The sequence below is a fragment of the Ambystoma mexicanum genome, chromosome 11, assembly GCF_040938575.1.
Source record: "Ambystoma mexicanum isolate Mex_15411 chromosome 11, UKY_AmexF1_1, whole genome shotgun sequence".
Lineage (NCBI taxonomy): Eukaryota > Metazoa > Chordata > Amphibia > Caudata > Ambystomatidae > Ambystoma > Ambystoma mexicanum.
In genome coordinates, this window is record NC_090934.1 from 728,099,409 (window position 1) to 728,124,543 (window position 25,135).

Below are 25,135 nucleotides of genomic sequence, written 5' to 3' on the forward strand. Positions count from 1 at the left end.
TCCTCTGTGCAGTTGAAAGCCTTTGACCAACAGAAGATTGAGAAGCTAAGGGAAGCAAGTCCTGCATCGTAAGAACTGTTTGTTTGACAAAGTTGGCAAGAGTGAACCCGATGGAGGGATGCCGATAAAGAGGGGGCGAGGCCAAACGTCCTGATACAAAGGGTGTTGACAAGAATTAACCCGGCAGAGGGATGTCCACAGTAAACTGTTAAGTGAATATCATAGATAAGATTGTGTTGAAAGCCGCAGTGAACCCGGCGGAGAGATGGGTCCGAGTCCGCAAGAGGGGGATCGAAGGGTGAAAAGTCATCATCCACCAATCTATGAATGAAATAGAGAAGGGTACAATAGAGAAAGTCTTTTGAATACATGCCAGAGTGAACCTGACGGAGGGAGGCTGATATTCGAGAGGGGTCTGAGCCTGTAAGAGGGACCCAGGGTTGAAGAGCTATCCACCGAATACAAGCAGAGACAATCAGAGAAGAACTTTGGAATGTTGGTTAACCTTTTGTTTATTATTTTGAGCCCATCAGACCCTCAGAAGCGAGAAGCTTGTATGCCGAAGGACCTGATATTGCTAAGAACTTCTTGTGGATCTGAGCCAGGAAGAAGGAGATCGAGGAGTGAAAAAGCATCACCCAACATGCAAGTAGAACAAAACTTTTGTTTGTTATGTTTTTGGAATACATCAGGTCCTCAGAGGCAAGAGATGTTTTGTAGAAAAGAGACTTAACCATTGAAGGCCCTGATAAGTTAAGAGCGGAACTGTTAGCTCGTGCTGGGGAAGCTCGAGCGTGTGCTGTGCTCAGGAATCCCAACTTGTCCTGTGCTGAAAACGTCGGGGGGAGGCCCAAACTACTGCATTCTGACTCATTATTTGTGAACTCTTCTTTCTTTCCCATGGACTTTATCCCACACTCTTTCTTGTTTTTAGCGGAAGGATTGACAATAGGTTTTTCTTAGTATAGGCCCTTTTATTTGACAAGACGTCACTTAGACTGCCTTATTATTATTTGATGGTTGTAGCTTGCTCCCATCTTAGGTTTAGGTTTAGATAAGCCTAAGCATTTTTCCAACCCGCATTTACAGTTTAATAAACACCCTTGAACTGTGGTCACTTGTGTCTGTCTTTACTGTTGCCACCATGAGTTCCTTACATATGGTGTCAGAAGTGGGATGTGATTCAACTGATAAAAATATAAACCCATGCAAATAAGTGCGGTACCTCTGGAATGGGAAAATAAAATAGTTAACCTCCTGGATTCTGGTGCCGTTCTCTCAGTTGTGTATTCCACCCAGCCAACAGGATGTATTCTTCAAAACACAAGTGTTACTAGACACACTTCCTCTCTCCCATTATAACATACAGCCTTGGGACCGAATAATCCTCAAAGTTTGACCTGTGTTTTCTTTTATCAGACCCAGTGCTCTGAGTCCTCCTCCCTTTGAACCGTTTTATTTTGGCACCCAGTCTTTATCCGTTGCAGGACCGTCTGGGTTAACAACGAACTTTCCCCAAACGCCTCCTTCGACAGATTCAGACTCAGAAGATTCTGAGGATTTCGAAACCTTGTCTGAGGGAATCGAGAGCTGTTTCTTTTCTGATTCAGACACCACAGAAGGAACCCTTACACCACTGTAAGAATTGGCCGACTTAGCCAACGTCATCGCCCAATTAGCAGCCCATCAGATACAGGCAGAAACTAGACTCCAAGAAAATTTAACAAAGTTAATTGCGTTACAAACTAGGCCAGTACTACCACACAGCATACTTCAGCCATATCTTGAAGATGAAGACGTAGGATTTTTTTTTCCTAAATTTTGAACGCCTGGCCAACCAACTGGGATGGCAAGAGAACCTACAAAGATGCTATTTGGGTCACTTATTGAAAGGTGACCCCCAAACTTCCTATCAATTACCTAACCTTGCACAGGGAGCCACATTTCTATCTATCAAAGAAGGATTACTAAAAAGAGTGGGCCAGACTTGTAAATTTTATCAACAAAAATTACGGGCCATAAGGTTAAACCAAGGAGAAACCCTTTTAGAACTAGGTGAACGCATAAAAAACACAGTGGCCCTATGGATTAATAACACGTCCTAGAAGACGTTACAGAGATGATTACTTTAGAAGAATTCACAAATTCCTTACCCCCTTTTTTACAAAAATCTTTCCTTCAGTTAAATCAGCCTTGATCCATTGGTGGGAAGAACAGAAGGACCATAAATCCATCCATGGAATTCAACCTCAAGGAGTAGATAAACTAGGGGGGGCACACAGGATTAAAGAAGGAACACCACAAGAGAATAGAAAGTAGGAAAGAAGAGTTAAAAGGAAGCAGACCACCTCCTCTGATCTGTTTTTCTTGTAGAGAAACAGGGCATAAAACACGAACCTATGGAACTAGGCGGTTTGAAAAGCAAAGAATGCGAAGGACCCAAGAAAGATCTAGAGACCTTCAGCATTGGTTTGTGTCAAACTCCTGTCGACTTTACCTATGAAAAAGCTTGGGTGAATGGGAGGCAAGTAAAGGCCCTAATAAACTCAGGTAGTAAGCAAACCACTATATGGCTGCTTTAGTTACAACAAAAAACTTTGACAGTGCAGCCCTAGTTAGAGGGACATGTGTACATGGAGACAATGAGGTATACCCCCAAAATACTGGTACACATTGCGATCCGTGGTGAGTCCTGCGTGATACTATACACTATAATTGCTGGACTCCCCGAAAGAAGTCATTCTGAGGTGAGATTTTCCCATCTTCTCTACTCCACCTCCCTTTGGAGATTTTAGACGGAAAAGTTCATGGCAGACGAAACACCTACTCCTAAAGTCCCCAAAATGGGACTGGGAAAATATTCAACAGAAAACAGCCATTACACCCCAATTCATGGGCTATTGTAAAGAGACAGATAACACCACAACTAACCAATGGAATATGCGAGAGTTCCTGGATATCTCTCGTCTCTGTTCTCTTCCAGGTCTTAACAGTCACAAACCTGGACAAAGTACAGGCATATCCACCTTGCCTAGGGGAAGGGTATGTGAGAAACCTGAAGGTGTCTCACTTACTACTACCAGGAGGTCTGCCATCCAGGTGGCCAGGACATGGCCATTGATATTGGATCCAGTTCATGGGGGTGGACTAGTGCGGGAGGATCACCTGGATGGGGGGTCCTCGGGGAGTGGAAGTGGGACACCGACAGGTGAGACGCAGTATTCCCCTTCTTATAACACCTTTTCCCCATCCTACCCCGTAGGATACTCGAGGGCATCGCGGTGCTTGTTACAGTGAGAAACTGAGTTACAGTACATACAGTGCATACATTTTTTACAGTATGGTGAAGAACAGGAGGGGCGGAAGCTAGTTGAAAAGAGTGGTTTTTAGATTTTTGCGGAATGCAAGGAGGGAGGTCTCTGCTCTAAGCTCTGTGGGGAGCCTATTCCAGAGTTTGGCGGCTATGTAGGGGAAGCCTAACCCACCTGCTTTGGCCCTGTTGGTGTGTGGGGTGAGCAGCAGGTTGGAGTATTGGGTGCGCGTGGGGCGTGTGGAGGAGGTTCTTCTGATAGTATCTGATAGGTAGGAGGGGGCTGTGAGGGATAGGCATTTGTGTGTGAGTGTTAGGATTTTGAATGTAATACAGTCTTTTATGGGGAGCCAGCGTGCTGCCTATCTAGCATGGGAGTTAATGTCCCTTTTATGAATACTCAGTGCAGCTCTTAGGGTATTGTTTTGAGTGGTTTGGAGTCTGTTTAGATTTTTCGCTGAAGTACCGGCTAGGAGGGCGTTGCAGTAGTCAAGTTTGGCCCCTATAGTTGCTCTGGCTATAGAGAGGCAGTTGGGCTTGGAAAGGTAAGGTTTTATTGCGTTGATGAGCTTGATGGTGTGTGCCGATGCTGAGGCAATGGCGCTGACTTGTCTAGTCATAGAGAGAGTGGAGTCTATGTAGACCCCTAGGGTCTTCACAGACGAGGAAACGGGTATAATGGTGCTGTCTATACTGAAATTGGAGTATAGGTTATCTAGTTTGGCTAGCATGGCTCTTTTACAAAGGATGATGATCTCGGTCTTGTCCCCATTGAGGCAGAGGCTGTTGGTCTCCACCCAGGCTTGGACAGTGGCATAGATTAGATGTAGTGCATTGGCATCTTGGTTGTAAGAGCCGGATAGTGATAGGAATACTTGAGTGTCATCAGCATAGTTGGAATACGCTATACCCTGTGCGTCTAGTTTGTCGAAGAGGGGCTTTGTGAATAAGTTGTTGTAACAGGTTATCTTTTAGTATGAATGAAGAAGACACTGAGCCAAAACGTAGGTTGTTTGGATTACAAGGAGAACCCAATTCTTTTATTAAAACTGGTTTTAACTGTCTTTCTAGGTATTTGTCTTTTGAAAAGGATACCTCTTCTCTTTAACTTTTTTGGCTTCAGCAAGAGGACTTTGCTGGAGTAACTTCTGGTAAGTGTCCTTATATGTATATAAATGTCCTTCTCTAAAGTCCCTTCTTTCTTGACTCTTATTTCTCCTATCTCTGCCCTCTTTTTTGTATTTGTATCCTTTGGTTAATGGATGGGGTGCAACTTGTTTCTGTCTCTTTAATTTAATTCTTGGTTGCTTGTCAGCCTCCTCTACCCCATGAAAACAAGACTGCAGTGGGAAAGGTAGTTTCTCTTATTCTTTCATGAAGGATCGGACTTCAGATGAAATTGTTCATTTTTCTTTCAGTGGCCAAATCCCCTTCAGTGTTGGAAAATAGGCCGGGCTCCGTTCCCCATTCACAATACTAAAAGTATGCCCCTTTCAGAATATGCTATAGCACATGGGCGCTGGTCTTTTCCTCTGGTACTAGCATGGCGTTAGCTTACTGAGAGCCTCTAAATGTTGTTAGCGCGATGGCGCTTCTCACATAACTGTTTGAACTACTAACTTCCTAACGTTTAACAAGCCACTTTGCACACAGGTGCAATGGCGCTGTCTTCATCAACTTTTCCAACGACAACGGTCGGTTGGGTTCTTTCCCCGGTCTTCGTTCACGCAAGCCCACATAAAAGGAAAGAGATTGTCTTTCGCTCCTGCTCACCTTCCGTTTATGCAAATTCTGCCAGGCTTGGATGTAACGCCTTTCATATGCCGTCTTCGTATCAGCCTCCGGTGAATTCGTTCGCCTTGTCAGTTTCACGGCGAATACGTTCGCCTGTTAGTTTCAATTCCTACATTTTTTATCTGCCGGGGACCAGCTCTCAAGACTCTCTCATGGACGTCCCGCCTTTCAAATCTCATCGTTTCTTTCACATACACGGGGTCCGCTTCTTAATCAGCTGGGAACTTCTCATTTTCTCCTCCTCAGTACGCCCATGACAAACTGTCATACTCTGGCTCTGCTTCCTCGAGAGATGTTTCCTAGGTAACCAAAACAGAGGCAATCACTAGAGGAAAGTCCATACATGCAGGACTTCCTGTATTTACAATGTGTATGCTTTCCCCACTGCTGTGCCTTCAAACCAGTTAATCCAGGTGCATAATATGACACATTGTCACAGTTGTATAAAGTGGGTGCTGTGCATGAACACTGGGTAATATGTTAGGTGCTTATACAATTAGGAAGAACTGTTTCAAAGCGCCCACAGGGCAACAGGGTGGAGGAAAGGGGAGGAAGACAGTGAACAACAAGATAAATAATTAAATGAATAGTACAAATAAATTAAAAATAACAGGGATGGGAGAAAAACCTTGTGCCTTGTGAGTGTTCAGAACGTGCAAGTGCAGAGAGGAGGGGTAAGGGAAAGGTGCTGTGGTGCTCATGGAGAAGTGCTCGGGTGAAGTGCTAAAAAAACAGAAACGCCTTTTTATTATTTGATGGTTGTAGTTGCTCCCATCTTAGATTTAGGTTTAGATTAGATGTTTTTCCAACCCGCATTTACACCTACGTCTGTCGTTACTGTTGCCATCATGAGTTCCTTACAAGTGTCAGGAGAAACTCTAGCCTTCTGACCTAGTTCTATCACAGGGTTCATCTCTGAATACTCATGGAAAGGAACAGCAGGAGTGGGTGTCTGTGTCTGAACCCTAAGGCACGAACAAGGAAATGGTAGTAACACGACTGAAGTCTGTACAGGTCCAGCCGGAACTGAACAGTGACTGCCCCCTGAAACAGGAACCAGCACACTGTTAACAATATGGCACAAGGTACAATACTGAAACGCAACAAAGTAAAGGGGCAGAAATTGCCTTCTGGGAAACCTAGCAGCCAACCTCTGAAAAAAGGAATTACACAAGCACAAGTGAGGACAGGAACAGTAACAGAAATATCCAGAGAAAGAATAGCAAGTCAAAGTGAGCAAGGTTCAGGACAGAGAAATGGAAGAAAGAGCAAAAGCAAGAAGACAAGTATCTAAGTGCAATCGTACAGGAGACTGGAACTGCAAACTAGAAACTAAGGACCAGAATCAAGGAACAGCGGACTGGACTGTATACCAGGAACAAGAAAACCCAGGACAGAAACTCTGGACTAGGATAACAAGGACTGAACTGTAGACTGGCAACAAGGAATTGTAACTATGGAATGGAACAACAGGGGCAGGACTACGGACAGATACCAAGGGTACTCAGGACTGGAATCTAGGAAACTAAATCCAGGTAACACAGACTATGGGCACAGAACAAGGAACTGCAGGCAGGGAACAGAGGACTGCAAGCAGGGGAGCAGGGCTGCAGTGCAGGAAGCACAGAAGTACAGGGCAAAAGGCAGGGGAGTGCAGCAGAATAGCAGGGCTGCAAGGTAGTGAGCAAATAACACTGCAACAGGAGCAGGGTCTAGAAACAGCAGCAACAGGACACAGCAGAAATCCAAGGATCAAAGCACAAGGGGCTGGGTGCAAACTCAATGCAAGAGCTGTGTTCTCCTCCATTCAGCTGCTTAAATACTCACTTGCCCTGTACCGAAGGAGGATCATTAGCAGCGCCTGGAGCACCTCACCTGAAGGTAATATGCCTCCTCCCTCTCTGGTCCTGGGAAAGTGAAAGCAGCACTGATCTCTAAAACCTCTGGGGATTTTAGTTTTAAGACTGCTGCATAGGAATAGCCAGGGAATGAGAACTGCCACAAGGTTCATTGTGGGATATGTAGTTTGTGAAATTAAATAATGAAGTACCAAAGTCTTGAAAACAGAAAGTAAAGACAAAAATATGAATAGGTATTGTCCGGGGATGATTATTGTGATGAATGAGTCCCAAATAGTCTACAATGGGTGCCAATTGGTGTTCCAGTGGCATAGTCATGACACACACCTGGGTGTGGGGATAAACCATGACAGTCCTCTCTTGACTACTGAGAAAGAAAGTCTGTTCTCAAAGTCCAACCCTGTCAAGGTAGGAACTACAGTCAGAAATAGAAGAATAATACCCTTACGCCATCCAACCTTTTTCAGGAAAGCCCCCGAAATTAGATAAATACTGCAAAAGTATTTGACAATGCATGTAACACTGAGTCCTTGAGAACTCTTGAGTCAGAGTGACAGTGAACTGAACACTATTTCATGGAGAACTTTGGATTGGATATCCTGTAAGGATTTAGCATCAACTTGGAACCTAGCATAAAAATCATTCTGCCTGTGCTGTTGGCTGGAGCCATTGGCACCCTTCACACTCTTTGAGGTCAAGTGGTAGCTTTTAAAAGTCCATTTTCCCATTTGCCTTCTGCCAGGATTTAATATTATTGGTTTGAGATATTAGGTGACCTTTTCGCACCACCTGTAAGATGAAACTTTTGTTTTAGAGTTCAGGTAGGGAGAAATGGCCTACGAGGAGGAACACAAAGCTTGTAGGTGATGTTTGGTTATTTGCCCACCCATTGACTGCCATGGCCATGTTAATCTCTATGGCCATTTGAGGCGGTCAGGAAAAAAGTGCTGGTAACAACGGTTACTGGCACCTTTTCCGGACCGGGTCACTCCCAGTCTGCAGGTAGGAGCTGTGAACTACCGGCAGGCCTGACCTCCTGGTTGTTCAGGCACCTACCGGCAAAACAATCACTGAAGCACTGGCACTATTACTAACAGTGCTGCTGCTTGGGGCGTGGCCTGAGCTCATGCAGTGAATCCATTACGATCCAAACGCTACCAGACAGCAGAGGAAACTCTTCTGATCACCACGACCGCAGAAACCGAAAAAATCGTAGCAGGTTTCACGCGAAACGAGGCTTCAGAAAGCGGGCCCCCAAGCAAACAAGATGGCGACCGGAGCGGCAACTTGAAGCGTAGAGGAGAAGGGCGCAACAGAAGTGGAACGCCCCCAGCGGACGTTGAGAACAGATGACGGTGCCGCCAAACCCAGTGGCTCTCGCCTAAACCGCAACGGCCCCGTCCATATCGAACGCATGTGGGGCAACCGGCAGCAAATAGAAGCCCCGGCCTGGCCCGCGCAGTAAGCCATACTGCCAACGGCTAGAGACAAGTTGGTGGCGGACAATCCAGTACGGACCCGAGGAAGCGGCGGACTACTGGGGCCATCCCCAAGATTTGCCAGGAGGGGGGCCCGCACAGGGGCCCACTGCCCGTATTTAGACCGCGGGAGTGCACTCGAGGGTCACTACCAGCCCGAAGGAGAACTGACCACTACAGCCGGGCACGCCATAACACAGCCGAGTGCCAAAAGGACTAGAGGAAGCCCTGCCTGGGCCCTGCACAATGATCATACAACCAACAAATAGCAGTAGCCCCTCACCCGGGACGACTACCCGTGGAGACACACTGAAGATGTCCCACCCCCCCAGAAACAAGCCTAAATCGACTATAATGGAGTCATTTGGAGTGGCAAAGCCTAAACAACAATCACAGCAGGAAGCCGCCACAGAGGAAGAACCAACAGCCTCTGATGAAGAACCCAAGGACAGACAGGTACTCCGAGCCATAGCAGCGCTCAGGTCGTTCATCGATACCAACATTGAGGAGGTCAAGACAGACAGCAAGATGCCCGTAGTCTGACAGAGAGGGTAACGACTGCAGAAGCCACCCTACAGAGCAACGTCGAGACTACCGCCGACCTACAGGCAAAAGTCCAAAAGATTGAGATGAAGGTGGCCCAACTAGAAGCAGGATCCGAAGAGGCAGAGGGCGGCGCCCGCCGCAGCAATATACGTATACTTGGAATACCGGAAGATATGGAGGGATTCGGATCCGACCGACTTTGTGGAGACCTTGCTCCTACAGGAAATCGGGGATGGGAAACTTACCCAATGGTTCTCCGTGGAATGGGCCCACAGATCTCTTCAAAGACGGCCCCCGCCAGGATCACATCCCCACCCAATAATTGCGAAAATATTAAACTTTTGCGACAGAGAAACGATACTGAAGTACTCAAGGGAGGGAGGGGAGATCACACGAAACAACTCCAAGATAGTGATCTATCCGGACTATACTCCTGTAGTGCAACGCGCAAGGAACTCTTTTGTGCCAGTAAAGGTCAGGTTGCGAAAACTCAACCTCAAATATGTGCTCCTATATCCTTCCCGCCTGAAGGTTATCTACAATGGGAAGGCGATATTTCTGGAGACCCCAGCGGCAGCGAATATGTGGCTTGAACATAACAACTTAGCCAGAGAAGGAGAACCCATACTGCAAAAAGGTACAAGATGAAAAAGAAGCAAAATGCAACCAAGCTCATGCACGATAACGCATGAGGGTATGACGCAAGTCAACCACGTCTGACTGCAGCCACAACAATCTTAGCTGCAAAGGCAGATGAGCGCACGAGTTAACACATAAGCCGTGAGCTGAAACACTGCTGCTAACTATTCCGGACGGAGCTCCGAGGTCCACACATGCAGTTCGCCACAACCCACACCCCCAGAACCTGCGCAGGCCAGAAGCCGGTACAACGCCCGCGCCTAATGACCTGGAATGGTCCAGACGATGCGGGAACCTCTGAGCATTGCCAGTTACAAGCAACTGCTAGAGGCAGTTCTGTGTTGTTCAGTCTTGTTTCACAGTTGCTTTACTTTGTTAAACCACTCACCAGAATGGAAGTTGAAACCGTTAAAATGTCTCTGAGATCCACAGTTGTGCCTTCAGCGGGTGCAGGGAGGGAGAGAGAAATTGGGGCCAGCTAACCTGGAGGGGAGGCGCCCGAGCTCCCAGATCTCCAAGCAAGAGAAGAGGGACAACAAGGAATGAACACTTGCATCCTTCCCCGAACTATCATGGCCACGCGCATTAAGGTCTTAACCTGGAACGTGAGGGGACTGGGCACCTACCTTCGCCAAAACAGGATAAAATTCTACCTGCATAGGAAGAGGATCGGACTAGCCCTCTTGCAGGAAACCCACCTAACAAAGGAATCAGCAGCAGCGCTGCAAACGCACTGGGGTGGACAGGGATTCGGTGCTACATACTCCAAATACGCCAGTGGGGTGTTTACATGGATCAGCCCTCAAATCCTCTTCCAACTGACCAGGACTGAATCAGATCCAGATGGAAGGTATGTGATATTGTGGGGCCATATTGAGCAAACTGAAATATGCATAGTGAACTCATAATTCCCCAACAACAACATATCAACCCACTTAAACCTGATGTACGCCAAGGTCACACAATACAGGCACGGATTTTTCATCTGGAGGGGTGATTTCAATTGCGTCAGCAACCCAGAACTCGACAGGTCCACACCTCTCCCCGTTGGACCGCCAGCGTCCACTATGGCGCTGAACACCATGCTGGACCGCCTAGACCTGGTGGACGTCTGGCGAGAGCTACACCCAGACGACCGGGGCTACTCCTTTTACTCATCTCCACACAACCTCCACACTAGGATTGACTACATTTTCGCTGGTAGAGAAAACCTGCCCCAGATCGACAAGGCACAATACCTAGGTCGGACCATCTCTGACCACTCAACATTAACGATGGAATGAAGCATCATGGGCCCCAGATCCCCGATACCCACATGGAGAATGTCCACAGAAGCGTTAAAGGACCCAACATTCAGGGAGGACCTCAGGGATTCCCTAGAGAACTACATAGCAGAGAACATGGGTAGTGTGGACCGCCTAAGCACATTATGGGATGCCCTAAAGGTAGTTATACGAAGAGAGGTCACAGCAAAGGCAGGAGGCATCAGGAAACACTTACGAACTGAGCTGGGGCAGTGGGAAAACGAAATTGAACAGCTGGAATCCAACACCCAGGGCACCCAGCAGGAGGAGGACAAACTCAAGCAAATCAGAACCGAATGCAAAAAAGCTTGGGACAGACTAGCCAAGCTCGACTATATCACCAGAACCAATAGAGCGCACACCGAAGCAGACAAACCCAGCAGACTGCTAGCCTGGTTATGTAAGAAGGAACACCCCAAGCACCTAACCACAGCCCTGAGAAGCACGGATGGCATGCTGCATCAAACCCAACAGGGCATCAATGACACTTTCAAGCAATTTTACGCCCAACTGTATTCCCATGAAGCCCAGGTACCCCCAGACGAGATTTCGGACACACTGGAGGAGATAGGGCTACTCAGGCTGTCCCCCACACATAGCAAAGCACTAGATGCAGACATCACCATGGAAGATATATCAGAAGCAATTAAGTCCCTGGCCACGTGCAAGGCCCCGGGTAGTGATGGTGCTCCCCTCTGAATTTTACAAGACTTAATAGCCAAATCTATCCTCGCTGCTGCATGAGGTCTTCCAGGAGGCACACGAACTAGGAACCTTGCCCGAGAGCATGCGCAAAACATTGGTGATCTCGATGCTTAAACCCAACAAATCTGCAGAAGACTGCGACTCCTACCGCCCGCTTGCAATACTCAACTACGATGTCAAAATATTGACCACGATTCTAGCCGAGCAGCTCTCTAGGGTAATAGGAGAAATAGTGCACCCGGATCAGAACGGCTTTGTGCAAGGCCGCAACACCACTGCCAATCTTCGCAGACTCCAGCACGTCATGTCCCAGGTCGATCGAAACGGAGGATCCTACACCCTGTTATCCTTGGATGCCATCAAGGCGTTCGATTCCATCTTTCGCGAATGGCTAATAGTGGTCGTCCGTGAATTCGGCTTTGGGGAGAAATTCATCAGATGGGTCAAAGTACTCTACACCAAACCAAAGGCAGGAGTAAGAACTGGATGGCTTGTCTCCACAGCGTGGGACATAAAGAGGGGCACTAGGCAGGGTTGTCCGCTTTCCCCCATGCTTTACATACTTGGGCTTGAACCCATTGCCATATACTTCAGAAAGCAATTCTTCGATACAGTTATACGATCGCACGGGATCGATCACATAATCTACTTGTACGCAGATGATGTCCTCCTCTATGTGAGAGACCCGTACCAGAACGTACCGACTATGTTGGAGGTCCTCTACAATTTTGCCAAAGTATCGGGAATACGATTCAGCAGACACAAATCCTGCCTCTTTCCACTGGCTGACCTCCAAGACAAACATACTGATGACCTACCTGCTCTGGGTGTGCAATGGCAACCAACTTCATTTCGTTATCTCGGAGTCAACATTTTGCACTCTCCTGAGAGCATGCACGAAAATAATACTGTGGCGGCGTTGCCCTCCCTACGCAAATCGATAGGGTTCTGGTCACAACTCCCCCTGTCCATGATGGGAAGAGCGTCCATCATTAAAATGATTGTTCTTCCCAGGTTCCTCTACGGATTCCAAAATGTGTACTACTACATCAAAGCCCCCTTCTTTCACTTACTTGAGACGATACTCAAGGAATTTCTATGGGGCAAAGGCAGACACAAGATGGCGCTAACCACGTTAACTCTCCCACATAGACAAGGTGGCATACAACTTCCTGACCTGGAGAAATATTGTCTGGCAGCCCAGCTGAGCTTTGTAGCCAAGTGGTTGGCTGGTGATGTCACTTCGGAAACAGCGCTTCTACAGCAACCAATTGCTCCAATACGCCTGAAGGAACTCATATTGGCACCCCAACTCCTCCCAAGTGAAACAACCCTACTGGCCACTCTGGGAAGACAGTCTGGAAAGGAACAAAGTCACTTCTCCACCTGAAACATGCATACACTCCGGACATCCAGCTCCTCTCGGACTGTGTCAGAACAGCGTCGATCTGGCAACCACCACATACTGGGAGAGGAAGGGAGTGTACACGTGGGGAGACTTTTACAACAAGGGCTCCTTCCGCGACTTCTCCTCATTGCAATCAGAGGACGATATACCGAGGGGCCAGTTCCTGTGGTATCAAAAGATTCGGAAGCTGGCACGAGACAAGTGGGATGCATGGCCTGAAGAGCCCGGGCCCAACCCCTTCATTACACTACTGTATAAGGTGGGAGGGGGCTGGAGACCGGTGTCTCAAATATACAGCCACCTAATAGACAGGCCTAATCAGCGTGGCCCTGAACTGAAACTTAAATGGGACAGGGTCCTGGGGCGAGAAATGACCGACGGAGAATGGGAGAGAGCTCTGGCGTTCCCCAGGGAGGTATCCAGGAACTCTAGATTCAGATTTATTCAACTAAACGTACTGTACCGCTCCTATCTAACACTGAATAGAATAGCGAAGTTCAGCAAGCAACCCCATCACAACTGCCCATGGTGCAACAGAGACAAAGCGGATTTATGGCACATGTTCTGGGAATGCACCAAGACCCAGCAGCTCTGGGCCGAGGTAGAGCAAACTTGCAGAAGGGCAGGCATGACCAGGTATCAATGGACCCCCAGGGAGTGCCTCCTGCGGACTTACTCCATATTAGCCAAAATTAAACACCATAAAGCTCATGGAAATGGCATGCATCCTGACCAAGAGGACCATTGCAATGGCATGGAAGCGGCCAGGTGGCCCACGATTCCAAGCATGGTATAGCGAACTGAAACGATGTGTCGGGGCGGAAACTTCAGCCTGGGAAGACAGTGTTGCTAAATCCACAGAAGACGCAAGCCAGGCACTGGACAATTGGAATGCTTTGACATGGGCACTGTTTCACCCCTCCAATGACGAAAAGCCTCCATGAACAACTCGTCCCCATGTCACCTGATCAGACCGCCACGAAGTCACCCAAACAGACAATTGTCAGAAGCAGAACTGATCCCTCATTCTCGTACTCTCCCCCCCCCCCCCGCTCCTGGCCCTGGCGCTCCCCACACCACCCCCCTACTAACTCGCCCACGCTGAACTTCTCATTAACCACAAGGAGACGATTAATGTTAATGTTAAACATTGTATGTTATAAAAGTTGTATGTTAAAGTTTTGTACGATTAAATATTGACGGCTGATTTCATACTGATATGCACATATCATGCATGCCACCGGTGGCAACTATTGTCACACTGCTGTTCTACCTATAACAAATGCCAATAAAGACATTTAAAAATAAACAGTGCAGGGGACTTGACAGGAATGGGAACTTACTGTTCCGCCACCCTTAATATCCTGGTATTATCAGGATATTGGGCAGCGGGAATGGTAAACCGAGGTGCCTAATGGCAACCTTGTAATGACGGCCAATGACTTAATTTGAGCTGTAAAACGCTGTACTGGTATAATTAAAATGTCTTAACCAGTTCTGCCTTCAGCCACCTGATTGATAAGCACTATGAGTGTCCTTCAGTGAAGTCCTGTTAAAAACAAGCATTGCCAAAGCCAACAGTTTTGGTTTATATGTATAAGTAGTAGGCATTTGACAGGCACTCCTACCAGGTACACAGGTACTTTTCACCATTTTCCGCTTGCTACCATTGATGGCCAGTTAATACCACAATGGCGGTCATCACTGTTTTTCTGGCGGTAACCTTCTCCCATGTGACAAGGAGAGACAGCCTTTGGGGAACCATCCTGACTTCATTGGGAGAGACGTGGTTTCCCCCGCCAATCATTGGATCCTAAATCTCCTTCATGAAACTCTAAGAATAATTACTTTTCCAATGGGCTTATGGCTTGCACTTATCCTGCCAGACTCCCAGAAAGTACTGGGACGAGGAAGAACAGGAGTATCCTGCATGAAGATCACTCTCCCAGTACTGAGTCGAGGAAGAGGCAAGGAGCAGTGATGATGACTTTCCATAGGAACTGCTGTCAGCATTCTGGTCCTTCCACAACAACTGAGAGAGAAAGAGGCACGCAGTAAGGATGATCACAACCCATGAGTACCGCTGTCGGCAGTCTAGTCCTTTCCCATATCCTATTGGCCAAAGCCAATATAAAAAGGAGGAAAGACTCAGGAATTGGGCTAGAGGTCCTCTATGGAGCACCTAGTTGCAGAAATCCTGTGCTGTAGGGAGAAGGGCTTTATACTGCTGTTCCAAAATAAGCAAGGGCGTAGGCGTACCCTTACATCCCAACTACCTGGTGAGGGGAGGAGGGTGGGGGGGGGCTGGAAAGCACCGGAGGTGTCAAGGTGGTCAGTTTACCCCCTCCAGGAAGGAGGGGAACCCCTGGGCATTAGCAGAGTGCCAAAGCCCAGCAGAAGCTACATTTTCCCTCACTGAGGGGGAAATTAGAGAAAGTATGTCCAACTGGGGTGAAGCTGATTGAAGTTTATGGGAAGACGTCTGAGAGTCTTTGCTGGCGTGAGAGGGTGGTCCTCTCAGTGGCTGCTGCTGTTGTCTGGGAGAAGTCGTTGCACCTCTCTATGAGGCTTGGAAGCACAAACAGGTGTGGCAGAGACGAGGGACTCGCCAACAGAGAGGCAGAGGAATGCTGTGTGAGCAGGACGTGCTGCAGGCATGCCAAGATTCAAAGAGAGAGAGAGAGAGAGAGAGAGAATGAATTCCCTTTTATGCTGTGTTATGCCTTTTCATTTGCTTATACCTTGGTGTGCCGTTCATGCCTTTCAAGATCTTGCTAACCCTTCTTGTCGCTTCTTAGGCTATATCATGCTATCTTAGGCCATGCAACACTAGAGGCCTTATTATAAGTTTTGCGGTGTGGGAAACGTGCTGGTAAAAGGGGCAGCAATTCCATCACTGACACTTTTCCGGACTGCAAAACTACAAGTATTACTTATTTACATCCAGCAAAAAGCTGTAGGTAAATCTGCCCCCCACCAGCAAAGAACGCAGGTATTTCTGGCACTTGTATTAACAGTGCCGGAAATCCCAGTAATTCCCTCCATGGAGGAGTCCTATGGGACTCCCTGGAATGGAGATTTACTGCCCTTACTGGCAATCTTATAATGATGACATATGTCAGCTCACGTTATGCCAGGGCGCAAACATATGACCTGCTATTTGTAGTCAATTGGTGGAAGCCTTTCCTTCCGACTACCAACTGACACCTCAAAGATATTCCAACTACAGAGCCATCTAGCATTGCAAGGGGTGACTATGCAATGCAGTGGGACACATGAACAACACACTATATTACCACATTACATTACAACCATGCACACTGCAGCTGCAGCACTACTATGCTGACAAGTGCCAGTAAGGGATAGTCTACTATATTTCATCTATTTTTTTACCTTTTCTGCTTGTAATGTTATGTTAATGCCAATTTCAAAATATGGATGTACCAAATATAATATTCTGCCTCAAATGTCTAGGTAGTGCCATCTTATGCTACCTTAAGCCTCAGGCGCCATGTACAGTCATCATATGCAATCTACAGCCTCACAAGCCAAAGTGCTGTCATCATATGCGAAGTGCATGTTAAGTTTCCCAAGTACTGTCCCTCTTATGACAAGTAAATCCTGACTTGCTAGGTAATTGATTCAGCATGTTTGCTTTTTATACCATAAACTGAACTGAATCACTTCTATGTGATATCAATTTGAGAAGTTAAGGAAAATATGAGGTGTGGCGATTTGACCAGGATCACACATGTTGGTTAAGTGGGGAAGCTGGGGTTTGTGCCCAGGCCACCTCTTTCACTTTCTATAATTCAGGCTGTTAATTAATTAATAATTTTAATTAATAATTTTTACTGTGATATAGACCGAAATTCGGTCTTTACACAAACAAAAATAAGTACAATACAGTATTACATGATATTTAAACATATATAAACCATATAAAAGGCTCATAGGTGTATACTCTATCCAGCCTGTAGACCACATCTCTCACCATCCCATTTTTAGTTTTACCCCAACATACTGAGATTTCTGCATTGCTTTCTTTCATCAGCAGAACCATTTGTTTAAATTTAATAAAGGGAATATGTGAAACACCAAACCAAATTCTAAATCATCTGAAATTATAAAACACATCTTTATCGAAACCTGTTGTGTAAACCATATATGATTTACTGTGGTGGGATCCAGGATGAGCACTTACATACCATACCAGCAAGCATTTACTTCACTGAGCTATCGCCATCTCTTTCTAAATATTGCATAAAACGTCCTTTACTAAACGTACAAAAGTACTTAGAGGCAAGTTCTATGCACAGTATCCAATTAAGTGTTACAGTACGGAGACAGCTCTTTTAGACCTTCATTTGCATATGCTCAACATCTCAGACAAAGGGAAAGTCGGCCTACTTGTCGTTTTGAATCTATCGGCAGCATTCAACCTTCTAGATCATGATGGTCTTCTTCACACTCTTAGTGACATTGGTCAATGCAGTGTAAGCACCATCGATTGGGTTCATTCTTTCATTTCGCATAGGACCTCTAAAGTTTGCTGGAGTGATGCCACCTCTTCTTCGACTCCTATAGTCTGTGGAGTTCCTGAGGGGGCGTGCATTTCCCCTTTACTCTTCAATCTGTACATTAAACCACTGTGTGATTTCTTCAACGATTTCAATGTGTTTTTCACAATCTATGCCCTTGCAGGACAAGACCGTGTTGTTGTGTGACGCAGGTACACAGGAGATGCTGCCCGATGACATCTAGCAAGCAACACAACTGCCATGCTCCCGAGCCTTTAAGTAGCGAAGATCGGACCCCCTGTGGCGAAGCACTCGCAGGACAAGGCCTTGGTGTTGAGCAACGCAGGTGTTTGGCGTGATGGGGTAGCATCACAGATTGTCAGCCACAGACAATTTCTCCCTCCATCTGTGTCTGCAAGGTAAGAAGGTGCAAGGAGGGAGAGTAGCATTGCTGCACTCCACGCAACTCCCTGACCTTGCGCGTCTGTCCCATTCTCCCTCTTGCCCCACGCACGTACCCGTTGTAACTATTCCCCGCTTCCTCCGCCTGCTCATCCACCCTTCCCCATTCCCACGTGAGCTCCCTTTGTAACTTAGGCCCCGCTTCCCCCACCTGTGCTCTCGTCCCTTCTCCATTTCCCCACTTGCATTCCTTCACAACCTAGTCTTGCGTGCCACATGCTTTTCCATCGCAATTTAGGCCCAGCTCCCCCCGTTTTCGTACCACGTGTATCCCCATGAAACCTGTGCCCGCTCCCCCGGCCTAGCGCATCCTTCTAGTGTTGCTTCCCATGTAACTTGCTCCCGATACCACAGCTTTGCGCATCCTTTTCGGCGTTGCTCCCTACGCAACCCATGCCCGTTTCCCTCCTCTCATTATGATGTGATATGATATTTTACTTATATCGTGCCCATACACAAGTGTTTTTTCAGGCTCCCCTGAGCTGCGACCAGTGTATTGTTCCCTGCTTGTGTCGCTGCATTCCACGCCCTTTCGTACTGTGACTATTGTATTGTCCTTCCATTGCATCGCTTGCATTTTCCTCTTACTTCCAGGTCTCCTTGTATTACATTTGTTTGTATATTTTGTTTTGTGGTGCAACCATTGCATTTTTTGCGTGCTGCATCATTTGCATTACTCTTCTTCCCCTCTAGGTCCCCTAGAACTCCCAGTTGCATATTCTGTATTGTGCTTGCATTCTCATGCCCTTGAGTACAATTGTAGTGTACATTTGTTGTGTACATTTGTAGTGTACATTTGCTGCTTGCACTGTTTTCTCCACTCACTCTAGGGCCCCCCAAGGTTCCAGTGTTCTTGATCTGTGGTGTACTTATTTGTTGCCCCCTCTATTGTGTGTGACCCCCCCCTGTGTGCCTCCATGTTTGCCCCTAGCGTGTGACCCCCTACCCCCTCCTGCCTGGGCTGCCCACCCACCCCTTACTCTCTGCCCACACCCTCTATGGTGCTCTCTGTCTCCACTATCTTCTCTAACTGCTATTCTATCGACTATCCTATCCCTCTCACTAGGTCTGGTGGGAAGAAGCTCAAAAGGGACCTCCTGGTGTCCAACCCAGGCCTCCCTATAGCTAATACCAACACCAGTGCTTCCTCCAGACAGACCCTCACCAACATCCTCTTTGTCGTTCCCTCTCCATGCCTATGGACCCCCCATGTGGTCTCTGTTCTCTCTCCCTTTTCCTCCTCTCCCATTAATGGTGGCATCCAGTGGGAGGCCCTCCTGGCCCCCTTCCACTCCTTCAAGACCATCATTAATGTCTACTTAAATGGCACCGTCTTGGTCCAGGGCCCTAAGGCCAATATCCTCCTTTTTGATAGATGCTTCCCGCGTCTTATCTACTTGTTCCATCTCCTGCTACTCCTACCTACCCCTCTCTAGCTTCCCCGCAACTTTCCTCCTCTGCCACCTCTCTGGCACCCTCCTCTGCTTCTCTGGTAGGCCTGTCGCCTCCTTCCTCTGCCACCTTTCTGGCACCCTTCGCTACTTCTCTGGCCGCTCTGCCTTCTCTTTCCTCCGCCACTACTCGGGCATCCACTTATTTCTTTTTGACTACCCTGCCCTCTCCTCCTTCTTCCTCTTGGGCACCTCTAACACTTCGGCAGGGTGTATCTGATGCCGGCACCCCTCCACGGAACGCTTGCAAAGGTGGTAATCTCCTCCACACCACTACTCTTCAATCTCGCTCTGCTGTCAAACACTCCTTAGTCATCTGCCGTCTCCTCGAAGAGCTTGATCTGGATGTACTCAGTCTCATCGAGACTTTGTTCATGGCAGCTCTGTCACAAGTTTTGACACTCTCCTCCCCGATGGCTACAAGATGCTCTCCGAACCCAGAGCCAACCATTCGGGAGGGGGAGTAGCCCTGATCTTCCTGGAGTGGATACCTGCTTCTGTCATTCCTACGCAGGCCTACTCCTCCTTCGAATGCCTGGTTTGCAGTCTCTGTATCTCTCCTGGCCTCTCAAACACAGTGGCCACCATCTACAGGCTGCCTGGCCAGGTCACCCTCTTCCTCTCCGAGTGGGCTGACCTCGCCTCCTCCCTCCTTGCCTCTACCTCTCAACTTCTCCTCAAAAACCTCATCTTCCACTTGGATGCTTCTAGCCCCTTCTCTGGGCTCTTTTTCAACCTCTGCAACTCTCTCTCTCTCTCTCTCTCTCTTTTTCTCTCTCTCTCTCTCTCTCTCTCTCTCTCTCTCTGTCTCCCTCTCTCTCTCTCTGTTCTTCCTTCTGTCCTGACTTACTCTGCAGTGAACACCCTGGATGTTCTGATCTCATCAGACCTTCCCCTCTCCAAACCTCTCACCACTTATCTCTCTTGGACTGACCACTTTCTTCTCTCCTCTCACCTGTCGTTCTCTGCTCCTCTGCTGACCTCAGCACTGTCACCCACCTTCTGAGTCATCCGGCCCATGAAGCATGTGTCAGTGGAGGCTTTTGCTGCTACTTTCTTTCCCCCTCCTACACCTTCAGCTGACTCACACTCTGACACAGCCCTTTCCAACCTTCATCTCTCAATCTCTAATACTCTGGATGGTCTTTCCCCATGTCATGAGGATCCGTTTCAAGCCTGCATCCAAGTGCAACTCTTGGTACGATTCTGACCTCACCACCCTTAAGTGCAAGTGTAGGGTAGCTAAGAGTAAGTGGAGGACATCAGGCTCATCCTCTGACAAACTGGCCTGCCACCTGCTCCAATGGCAATACAGACTCTCTGTCCTTTATAAGAAGAGAGCCTACATCCAAGCCCTCATCTCTGTGGCCACTAACGACTCAGACAAACTGTTCAAAATCTGCAAGGAGCTGGCCAATCCTGCTGCAGTCTCCACCTTTCCTGTTCCCTCCCAGGCCCTTTGCACGGCTCTGGCCTCTCATTTCACCATTAAAACTCAGGACACCTTGTCCACTCTCTCTTCCTCCCCTATCTCCTCTTCCTCTCCCTCTACCACTCCAGGCCTTTCTCCTCCTTCTCCCTGTTCACTCCCAACGATGTTTCTAGACAAGTCCGATCTATGAAAGTCTTGTCAAAGCAGATGCTCCCCTGCTGCTCCAGAACCTCCCCCTTAAGCAGTCCCTTGTGCAGCCCCTCCTTAAGAAGCCCTCTGCTGATCCTTTGTCTCCGACAAGTTACCTCCGGATCTCCAGCACTCCTTTCCTGGGCAAACTCCTGGAAATGCTGGCCATCCCTAGCTTAAACTACATACTGAATCTGTTGGTTGTCTCCATGACCACCAGTCTGGCTTCAGAGCAGCCAGAACCATGGAAACTGCTCTCTTGAGCACCCTGAAGACTTGCTCTGTAATCTAGATACTAAGCTTCCTTTTGTCCTCATTCTCATTGATCTAGCCTCTGCTTTCAACACGGTAAACCATGCCATCCTGCTCAATAGTCTCCATGACAACCTGGGTATCTCTGGAGAGGCCCTAGCCTGGTTAACCTCCTTTCTCTCAGATCGACCCTCCCAGGTCCAACTTGGGTCTTCCCTCTCTTCTATCTCACTCTCTCTACAAGTGGTGTTCCCCATGGGTCTAACCTCTCTCCCTGGCTCTTTAGCCACTAACTGGCACCCAAGGCCCACCGCATCTCTATCTTCTGTTCTAACATTCAGTGTTACACGGGTGACACTCAGCTCTCCTTCAGGCTCCTCTCTGCCTCTTCTGCTCCTTCTCTCATACCTGACTGCCTGTCTGCAATTCAGGAATGGTGTGCCTCCAACGATCTCTGCCTTAATGCCAGTAAAACCGAGATCCTCCTCATTGGGACACGTACACCCGCCTTCCCTCTCTCACTCTGGCCGCCCACCCTGGGCCTCGACCTGCACCTTCACGTGAGGCTAAGAACATTGGTGTCATCTTCGACTCCACCCTCTCCTTCTCTCCTCACATCTCTGACGCCTCTAAGAAGTCACACTATCATCTGCACCTTCTCAGAAGTATTCTTCCTTTTCTCACTTTACCCCAGAAGCTCCCTGTCTCCAGAGCCTTGGTCCTCTCTAGGCTGGACTACTGCAACAGCCTCTTTCTAAATCTGCCTGCCCCTACTCTTCTCCCTTTACAACTAATCAAGAGTAGGACTGCAAGACTTGTCCTTGGCCTCAAGCCCAGGGATCGTATTTATCCAGCACTGAAATCTCTCCACTGGCTCCCTGTGGCTGCAAGGACCAAGTTCAAGACACTCTGCATCGTCCAGAAGGCTTTCTGGGGCTGGGGACCACACTACATCCAACTTTATTTTCCTAAGAAACTTCCTTCTCGAGCCCTCTGCTCATTTACCCCCAACTCTCTGAGGGTCAGATGCTTCTCCAGGCAGAGAGTGGGGGGTAGAGCTCTGTCCTCGGCTGGGGCCTCCCTCTGGAACAGCCTCCCTGCCTCTCTCAAACTTGAGCAGCACCACCTAAGGTTCTGGCAGCAACTCAAGACCTTCCTTTTTGCTTCCACTTTCTCTCTCCCTCTCCCTTTCTGAGCCCCTGTCTGCTGCGCAAACTGGTTACCTGGCCACCCACTGAACTTACGGGACTAGGCTCCTGCACGACTAGTTGCCCTTGCACTGCCTCCGGGCCTCCCAACCACTTAGGGACTATATCTGCAACCTTACCGTCCCCTGACTCCCTGCACTTATGAGCCACCTCCCTGGCAGCACTTATGCATTCCTTTGCACTCTCACATGCCCTCCCCGCACTTCTCCCCCTCCCACCATCCCACTTGCGCAATCTGATTGACACAAGTCCTAGTAAGATCGTTGTTTTGTCCTCCTTCTGTCTTACCGTCCTTGTCTTGTCACGCCTAGAAATACTTGTTTACAGGCGCGTTATAAATGACTTATCATATCATATATCATAGCATGCCAACGACACACAGTTGGTTTTTGAACTGTCAGGAGACTATGTACTTGACTCCATTTCTCTCCAAACTACTTACAACCACACTGAAAAATGCATGGATTTACACTGCATGTGCCTCAACGGCAATACAACTGAGCTGTTGACCTTCGGTACTGCTCATGCCTGCTCCAAACTTGATTGTAGATACTCGTCTTTTTTCATCAATGACTGTCACATTCAAGTATCCAAGAAAGTGAAAACATTAGGCTTCATCTCAACTATGCTTTAGATTCCGACTCCCATGTTAATCAGACTGTTAAAAACTGCACCTATTGTTGTGTGTTCCCCACGCCCTCGTGGGTGACCGCGAGCTCCAACCCGTCACAGACTGCACACGGACACGTCCTTTCAGTTCAGGCTTCCCGGTAACTCTGCGCGGCAGGGTACGCCACCTTTATTTGTACTGCACGCGGCGGAGTGCAACGTCATTCATCTGCTGCTCCCCCACAGCAGCTCCTGGTGCTGGCAACAAAATCCTTGTCGCCAGTGAAGTAACCTAGGTGGGGTTCTTCCACCACACAGTACACAGGAACCAGGTAAATTACTTGTAGTTTATTAGGCTCGATTATACAGGTAAGTTCATCAGTACAAGGGAGGAATTAACACTGGCACATCCACCCAGGTCACTCTCTATCTTCAACTGACAGTTTGGAACCTCTACACTCAAAGCACCACACTCCATACCAACATTCCACCCACTAGAGATTCCACAGCACCAGTATTTTACCCCAGCACATTATGACATAGTCCCTTCTCCCTTTCCATGGCAGTCATTGAAAAAATAGGAAAAAAGTAAACAAACAAAATGGCCACCATGGGAAGGGAGAAGGGACTACACATATGTAAGCCTTCGGAGAACTGTGGTCTGTACCATTTAAAGATTACATGGGAGCCGGTTCACATACAACCTTCCCTTTATTCTCTCACCTACATTCTGCCTTCTCGTCAGTTCCTATGTCCCTCCCTTTCCTACCGCCTCCCGCCTCGCGCTACCTTCCGTTGTCCTGGTCCCTCGACCATAAAGTGGCTCTGTCCTTATTAGGCTTTGCCCTTAATTTCTGGGAACACCTCCCCCGCACTTAGCGAGGAAGTTTGTGGGCTACATCTGTTTAATCAGACATTGGGGTCTCTGTGTGGCTCGCTGGGGCCTCCCAGGTGACTCGCGGGTTTCTACTGGTGTCTCAACCTGTGGCGTCTCGTCTTCTCCGCTGTCTTCTCTCTCTGGTTCGATCATCGGTTCTTCCCTTGGTTCAGGTTCTTCTATGTAGAGCTTCCGGAAGAAGGACGCATTCCGTGTTACGTCGCCTTGTTCTCTGGTGGCTGTTACCATTGGCCATTTGATGGCCGTGATCACAAAGGGCTCTGTGTTGTACCGGGAATCCGTCTTCCTCTGTTGTCTTTGTCGTACTAGGACGATCTCTTCGAGCTGTTGTGCCTTAGCTCTTCTCTTTCGGCCGGCCCATTCCTTGGCTTTTCTTTTCTTCTCCGCATCCCTCTTGCGGATCTCCGTGTCCTGCTCTGAGGTGTAGTCTTCCACTTGGGGAAGGCGAGTCTGGGGTCTGTATTTCACCATGAGTTCCACGGGCGTTCGCCCTGTCATCTCATGAGGTGTGTTCCTGTAGCTTCATAGCATCCTGCATATTGCTAGCAGTTGATGTGTTTGATGAGAGGAAAGTGGGAGTATTCGTCAACTGCGACAAGTAGGTGTCCTCCTTCCTCGAGGGGCCCGTAGAAGTCCATGGCTATTCTCTGCGACGGCCTGTCTGGCAGAGGTACCAGTTGTAGCGGCTCTGGGTTTGTACTTGAATTTTTTGACAGGGTTCACAGTGGGCTAGCATGTCTTCCACGATGACATCCATGTATGGAAACCATACTTGGTTCCTTAGGATTTTCTTGGTGTTCTCAACCCCTCTGTATCCATCATGGGCTATCATCACTAGCGCATTTCTGAGGCCTTTGAGAGCCACTAATCTGTTACCTCTTAGTAGTGTACCCTGGTCTGTTGTCACAAGTTCTGTTTGTATCTTGGCTAGCCGTGCCAAGTCATTTCTGTCTACCCCCCCCGTGAAGTGTTCCGTGTTGAGATGTTTCCAATTGTTCACCTTGGTGAGGCGCATTGCTGCTTGTATAGTGGGATCTGCTCTGCTCTTGGAGGTAAATGCTTCCGACGTGA